General features: G+C 31.4%; 1 non-coding gene and 1 pseudogene across 1 annotated transcript; both read right to left on the bottom strand.

Annotated features, from left to right (window-relative positions):
• Positions 1 to 1,697: 1,697 nt before the first annotated feature.
• LOC111737640 lies at positions 1,698 to 1,804 on the bottom strand. The gene has a single exon (XR_002779496.1). It is a non-coding gene; the product is annotated as a U6 spliceosomal RNA (small nuclear RNA).
• Positions 1,805 to 5,801: 3,997 nt separating this feature from the next.
• Positions 5,802 to 5,920, bottom strand: LOC111737657 (annotated as a pseudogene).
• Positions 5,921 to 8,576: the final 2,656 nt, after the last annotated feature.

The raw sequence follows: 8,576 nt of genomic DNA, 5'->3' as shown, positions 1-8,576 counted from the left end.
TTTTTAGTTTGATGTAGTCCCATTTATTTATTTTTGCTTTTATTTCCCTTGCCTTTGAGGTAAGATTCATAAAATCATCTCTAAATCCTAGTCCCATGAGTTTGGTACCAATTTTCTTCTACGGGATTTATTGTTTCAGGTCTTATATTCAGATCTTTGATCCATTAAGAGTTAATTTTGGTATATGGTGACCAATATCAGTATAGTGTAATTCTTTTGCACATGGCTTTCTAATTTTCCCAGTACTATTTATCAAAGAGGCTTTCTTTTCTTTGTGTGTTTTTGGCTCCTTTGTCAAAAGTTATTTGCCCATATATATATGTTTATTTCTCGGTTCTCAATTCTGTTCCATTGGTCTCTCTCTATGTTTTTTTCACCAACACCATCATTTCGAGTATTGTCACTTTGTAGTATAATTTGAAGTCAGGGTGTATAATACCCCTGACCTTTTTTTTTCCCCCCCTCAGGTTTGTTTGTCAATTCAGGGTCTTTGGTAGCTCCATACAAATCTAATGATTTTTTTTTCCTATTTATTTTTAAAAAGTGTTGTTGGGATATTAATGGGGATTGCATTAAAGCTGTATGTCGCTTTGGGTAATATGGCCATTTTAGCTATGTTGATTCTTCCAGTCGTTGAACATGGAATATCTTTCATTTCTTTGTCTTCAATTTCTTTTAACAATGTCTTGTAGTTTTTAGTGTATAGAGCCTTTACATTCTCTGTTAAGTTTATTCCTAAGTATTTTATTCTTTTTTGTTGCAATTGCAAACGGAATTATTTTTTCCTTTTTCTGAAATTTCATTGTTTGTATTAAGAACACAATAGATTTTTGTACATTAATTTTGTATCCTGCAACTTTACTGTGTTTATTTATTGTTTCTATATTTTCTGGTGGAGCCTTTAGGATTTTCTATATAAAGACTCATGTCGTCTAAAAAAAGTGACAGTTTTACTTCTTTATTTCCAATTTGATGGCCTTTATTTCTTTCTCTTGCCTGATTGCTCTGGCTAGGACTTCTACTACTAAGTTGAATAACAGTGGTGAGAGTGGGCATCCTTGTCTTGTTTCTGATTTTAGAGGAAAAGCTTTAAGATTTTCACCATGGACTATGATGTTAGCTGAGGGTTTGTCACATATGGCTATTATGTCGAGGTACTTTCCTTCTATACCCATTTTTTGAGTGTTTTAATCATTAATGGGTGTTGTATCTTTGTCAAATATGTTATCTGCATCTATTAATATAATCATATAATTTTTATCTTTTATTTTGTTTATGTGGTGTATCACATTGATTAATTTGTTCATGTTAAACTATCCTTGTGCCTCTGGAATAAATCCCACTTGATCATGCCATATTATTATTTTCAATGTATTGTTGTATTCAATTTGCTAGTATTTTGCTTAGGATTTTTGAATCTGTTTTTATCAGAGATATTGGTCTGCAGTTTTCTTTTTTCATGTTATCCCTGCCAGGTTTTGGAATCAGGGTAATGTTGGCCTCTTCTTCAGTTTTTTGGAAGAGTTCGAGAAGGATAGGTTTAAGTATTTGAATGTTTGGTGGAATTCCCTAGTGAAGCCATCTGGAGTTTTACTTTTTTGGGAGGTTTTAGGTGATTGTTTCAACTTTCTTAATGTTGATCAGTTATTTAAAACTTCCAATTCTTTGTGATTCAGTCTAGGAAGGTCATGCATTTCAAAAATGTGGAACACTTTGTCAATTTACATGTCATCATTGATTAGGGGCCATGCAAATCTTCTCTGTATTGTTTCAATTTTAATATATGTGCTGCTAAAGTGAGCACAGCTCTTAACTTTATTATCATTAAACTTTTTGTGTATACAGTTTAGTAATAGATATTTTAGAAGATATGTTAATACATCAAATATGGACCTTAGCATTAGCTTATAATCTATTAATAGATATGATTTTATGCAACAATAATTCCAAATCAGTGTTTTTTTTTAATTTAAGTAAATTTAAATTCTGAAAAAGATAGTTATTTTTATTCTACTTCTATGCAATCATTTTATGAAATCATAAAACTATGCTTAAATATCTTATGTTTATAGATTATAATGTTTATATAATTATATATGGATACAATTTTGTCATATTTCCTAAAGAGTCACCTCTATTCTCAATGCCTCCTAAAAAACGCCTCTCTCCCTTTCTACTACCAGAAATATAAGTCATCCACAAATTAATATAGGATTGTTGCCACAGAGAATAGATACAAGCCAAGCCTTGTTTCTTGATTTGTGAATATCAATATATTGTAGGGGCCAGAGGTTCTGATCTAAAACAACATGTGATTTTAAAAGTTTAGGGATAATCTGAAAAGGTTACATACTGTATGATTCTAACTATAAAACATTCTGGAAAAGGCATAATATAGAGACAGTAGAAAGATCTGTGATTGCTAGGGGTTGGGGTGGCAGAAGAGAAAGGATGAATAGGCAGAGCACAAAAAAAGGACTGTGAAAATACTCTGTATGATACCATAATGGTGGATACATGTCATTAAACATTTGTCCAGACCTGTTGAATGTACAATACCTAGAGTGAATCATAATGTGAACTATGGACTTTGGATGATTATCACATATCAATGTAGGTTCATCAATTTTAACAAATGTAACACTCTGGTTGGGAATATTGATAATAAGGGAGGCTATGAATGTATGAGGTAGGGATATATGAGGAATTTCTGTACTTAGCTTGGAAGTTGACACTCTTATCCTAATAAAAAACAAAGCTGAAAATTAGTAACTTTTGTTAAAATCATCGGAAAAAGTGAGGTCACAGAGCAAACTGCCACCCCAAATCTGGAGAAATGAGTAAATCCAGAGAGTCATAGTTGAGATTAGCTAGAGCAAAAGTTGCCAGAACAATAAACTGGTAAAAAGATGTAAATGATAGTTTGATGAATTGTTGGAGGCTGGATGTAGGCTAAAATAAGAGTGAAAACCCCTGGGGTTGGATCAGTATTATAGGGACCCCTGCTCTTTTAGAGGTTTACCTCTAGAAATCCCACCAGGTCCTCATGGTGAAGATTTGAAGCCTATACCAGAGCTTTAGCAATGTGTAGGTAGGGAAATTACTCAACTCCCATCCCCTCTCGCCATTCTTTCACCAAAAGAGAAACAAAAAGTTGAGAAACACCTATCAATGTTACAGTCTAGGGATAGAAGACTACTAAAAAAATTAGGATTTAATAATAGGTTTATAGAATGCTTCATTTTCTCCATACCTTACTATTGTCCTAACAGAGCTCCAGTATACTGACAAGATTACAACTGAAAGAGCTGCAAAACACACTCTTTCTGAGAAGTTAAGGAAGATCAAAATCAGGAGAGAAAACAAAAAGATACTAGAGGAACTCAAAGAATCTGGGACTTACAACTACAAATATTTTAAAATAGCCCACTCTTAGATTAAAATAAATCCTTACACTAATAACCTATTTTCCTTAGTTATCATTGCTTGATACATGTCCATCTTTCAACAACAACAAAAAGACAAGTCATGCCAAAAAACAAGAAAGAAACAGTCTGAATAGGCAAAGTAAACATCAGATTCAAACTCAGAAACAGCACAGATGTTGGAATTATCAGATAGGGAATTTTAAATAACTATGATTAATATGTTAAACGCTCTAATGGAAAAGTAGACAGCATGCAAGAACAGGTGGTTAATGGAAGCTTAGGGATAAAAATTCTTAAAAAGTAATCAAAAAGAAATGCTAAAAATTCAGGACACTGTAACAGAAATGAAGAATTTCTTTAATAGGCTTATCAGTGGACTAGCCATGGCAAGAAAATATTAAGTGAGTTTTAAGATGGGCCAATAGAAAATTCCCAAACTGAAATAAAAAGAGAAAAAATAATAATTGAAAAAAAAAAAAGTGAACAACAACAACAAAAAACCTCAGAACATCTAAGAACTCTTTGACAATATTAAGACATATAATATGCATATATTTGGAATACCAGAAAAAGAAGAGAGAATGGAGCACAAGCAATAATGACTAAAAATTTCAAAATTAATGACACACCAAATTACATACTCAGGAACTTCAGAAATCACCAAACAGGGTAAATACCAATCAATAAACAAATCTATACCTAGGCATGTCATAGTCAAACTGAAGAAAATCAAAAACAAGAACAAAAACAAAATTTAGAGAAGCCAGAGAGAGGGTGGTGGTGGGGGGCGGAGGGAACTAACTTACCTACTATAGAACAGAGATGAGAATTACAGTGAACTTCTTAGCAGCAACTATGTAAGAAAGAGATAATGAAGGAAAATATTTGAAATATTAAAAAAAATCACTAAACTAAATTATCCAGTTAATCGTCCTTCAAAAATAAAGGAAAAATTAAACCTTTCTTAGAAAAACAAGAACTGAGGGAATTTATCACCAGCAGACATGATCTGCCAGAAACGTTAAAAGTTTGAGGGAGAAAAAAAAATGATGTAAGTCAGAAAATTAAATATATGTAAAGAAAGAGAAAAAAAACAAGGAATAAGTAATAGCATTTTTCTTTAATTTAGCTAAAAGATAATCCTTACCTTATAATATTAATGAAATAATTGTGTATAAATTAAACAAAATATGTGCAGCGTCTATATGTTTAAAACTACAACACTTTCATAAAAGGAATAAAAGTATCTAAATAAATCGAGAGATATCCATGATCATGGATTAGAAGAATCGATATAGTTAACAATTCTTCTGAACATAATCTATAGATTCAATATAATCCCAAGCAAACTCCAAGCAAACTATTTAGTAGGTTTTAAAAAGCTCATTCCAAAGTTTATATTGAAAGGATAAAATACCTCGTGTAGTCAACATAATGCTTAAGAAGAACAAATTGGAGGACTTGTATTATCTGACTTCAAGACTTAATGTAAAGTTACAGTATTCAAGACAGTGTAAACACATAGATCACAGGAATAGAATGGGGAGTCCAGAAGTAGAGTAACAGAAATGTATGTCAACTGATGTTTGACAAAAGAGCAGAGACAATTCAATGGAGAAATAATATTTTTTAGTAAGTTGTGCTAGGACAACTGGGTGTTCATATTCAAAAGAATAAATCTAAACAGGCATTATACTTCTCATAAAAACTAACTCAAAATAGGTTATAAATTTAAGTGCAAAACATACAACTATACAATTTCTGGAGAATAAATACAAGAAAAATTTAAATGATTTTTGGTTTTCCCACGAGTTTTTAGATATAACATCAAATGCATGATCCATGGAAAAAAGTTACACTTTATTAAAATTAGCAATTTCTGCTCTGTGAAAGAAAATGAAAAAAAAAAGTCAAACTGGAAGTTTAATATTTTTAAAACACTATTTGATAAAGTTTGGTTTTTTTAATCACAAACATACAAAAAACACTTAAAATTCAATTGTAAGAAAACAAACAACTAGATTTATAAATGAGCAAAATGCCTAAACAGACATGTCTATACAGAATATATACAGATGGCAAATACATACGAAAAGATAAGTAACATCATTTGAAATTACAGGACTTCAAATTAAAACAACTCTGACATACCACTGCACTCATATTAGAATGTCTAAAATGTAAAAAATAATAATAATACAAAACAGACAATACCATTTGCTGGCCAGTATGCCAACAAGAGAAATTGTCAATCATTGCTAGAAGGATTCTCAAATGATATTGTCCCCTTTTTTTTTAGGCGAAGCAACCCTCAGTTGACCTCACAGATTACAAGGATCTTGTCAGCTTACAATCTTTTATTTTTATGTTTCATACCTACAGCACCTGGTCTTCCTAGGTGGTCTGCCATCCAAGTACTAACCAGGCCTGACCCTGCTTAGCTTCCGAGATCAGACAGGATCGGGTTTGTTCAGGGTGGCATGACCGTAAACAGTATTGTCACTTTGGAAGACAGTTTGGTAGTTTCTTAAAAAGCTCAAAACAGTCTTACTATTCAATCCAGCTGTTGAGCTCTTTGGTATTTACCCAACTGATTTGAAAATTATGTCCACACAAAAGTCTGCAAGTGAATGTTTATAGCATTTACTCATAAATGCCAAAAGCTGGGAGCAAAAAAGTTGGCTTTCAATAGGTTAATTTTTAACCAATTGTAGTACATCTATACAATGGAATAAAAAGAAATGAACTATCAATCCATGAAAAGACATAAATGAAGTCTCAGATATATGACACTGTGAAAAACAAAACAAAACAAAACTATAGAGATAATTAAAAAAAAAAAAAAAGATTAGAGGTTGCCAGAGAGGAGAAGAGATGAGGGGGTTGAATAGGTGAAATACAGAGAATTATTTTAGAGTGATGAAACTCTATGATATTGTAATGGTAGATACATGACACTGTCAAAAGCCATAGAACTTTATAGCATAAAAATTGAACCTTAGTATATGCAAATTACACACACACACACGCACGCACACACACACACACACACACACACACACACAAAGTGGTTGGGTCTCAGGACAAAATGTAGACTGGGACAAAACAATCTAACTGTATTATATACGTAATGATTCACCAAATTGGATAGAGGAAAATATTTCTCTAAGTAATTTTTAAAATGAGTGGATACTAAGACTAAAGGAAAAAGAAAAGGTACATAGACGCTCTAGTGTAGTGAATAAAATTCTTTCCAACAGGAATAATGGTTAACAAATTTGATATTGCTATACATGTATATTAGAATTACACAATTAAGTAAGTGGATAACAGATAGTGAAAGCTAGGCTTCTTGTAGCTGGAGTGAAAATTTCTAGATAAGTAAAGATAAGGAGGTAATTTATGTGCGAATGAATTACAGTTGGAGTTGTTATGAACTCATGTTTAGCTTAATATAGATAGAGATGGTTATGGATAGAGATATTTATAGATACATGTATATACATGGGTTAATATACACACATCTATTTCCTTGCCTTTTCATCTAGAAAATCAACACCTCAGTAGCCACAAGCACACCTAGTAAATAGATCTTGGTTTCTGTTACCATTGTATAATAAAATGTACTAGGTCTTTTTGGAGATTTGGCTGATTCTAGGACAGGAGTAGAGTATAAAAAACAAGCCTGGACTATCTCTAGTGAAGAAAGTGAGCTAATGTTTAAAATACACACATACACACACACAAATAATGGTAATATGTCAAAGGGACATAGGAACCAATTGGAACAGCTCCCATTGACCAAAGCTGGAACAATTTGAGCAACAAAATAAATAAAATATTATGGGATTATAACCCAAACTGTAAAATAAGTATCCATGAATTCATACTCATATAAATAAATAAACAAGAATGGACAAATCTCTCAGGTATAATTTCAGATAATTTATGCAGATACTTTTTCATCAAGGAAGTGGAACGTGACTTCCTACTTCTTAAGTGTGGGCTCTGCATTTTATTTCTCTCCTCAAAACTGCAGCAGGAAAGTGTCAATAAAGAGTGACCACATAGTGGAGAAACCTGGGAAACACTACCTCAGCCAGGTATAAAGGTTAACATCAGTAGTGATGCTGTGTTGGTAGCATGCACCCTTAATATGATGTGAAAAAAATGCACTTTATCTCTTAGGTCTTTCTCGTAAAAGCATATAATTCCACTATAACAGTGAGAAAAATGTCAGAAAAAATTCCAAGTGAGGTACAATTTACAAAATGCCTGATCATCACCCCTCAAATCTGTCAAGATCACCAAAAACAAGTCAGTAAAACCTGCCACATCTAAGGGGAACCTAAGGACAAATGACTACTAAATGTAATGTGGCTATGTGGATGGGATCCTGAAACAGGAAAAATTCATTAGGTAATGAATAATGTGCAAACTTTAGTTAATGATAATATATTGATATTTGTTCATTAATTGTAACAAATATGTCATGTGAAACATTAATTATAAGGAATGCTGGATGTGAGTCATACAGGAATTCCCTAAACAACTTCACAATTTTTCTTCAAATCTAAAACTACTCTAAATTGAAAGTATTAAAAAACATAATTAATAAAATTGAGTTACATCTATAACTTAATATGCTTGATGACATAGTTTTTGATAAAACTTACCATTCTGTTTAATAGTAAAACTATATTCTCGTAGCCTAGTTTTATATTTTGACTATATTTATGTTTTTTCTTAATGAAACTATTATAGAAATTATTTTTTATTTTCATCAATATGGTATACAAAACTATATTAATAATTTAATGATTCATTTGCAAGTCAGAAAAATCAACCATTATGCTAACCCAAAGCAATGCCAGGAAGAAATCCACTGTAATTAGATTTACCTGTTAACTTTCTAAAGTTATTTCCTTGAAGATAAGTTTACCAATAAGTTACAATTGAAATTAGATGATTATTTAATTAATAAAAAGCATCATTTAGTGTGTATTTACTATACTTAATGCTAATTATATTTTTACTGATATATATGTATATATAAAAAGATATATTGCTTATCTACATATATACATACTATAGGAATAAACTCATTTTTAAGCATATACACATAAATTTAGAGTGATAATAGAATTA

This window comes from Pteropus vampyrus, unplaced genomic scaffold (assembly GCF_000151845.1).
Source record: "Pteropus vampyrus isolate Shadow unplaced genomic scaffold, Pvam_2.0 Scaffold29, whole genome shotgun sequence".
Taxonomy (NCBI): Eukaryota; Metazoa; Chordata; class Mammalia; order Chiroptera; family Pteropodidae; genus Pteropus; species Pteropus vampyrus.
The sequence above is the reverse complement of the archived record's forward strand: the minus strand, read 5'-3'. Positions and strand labels throughout refer to the sequence as shown.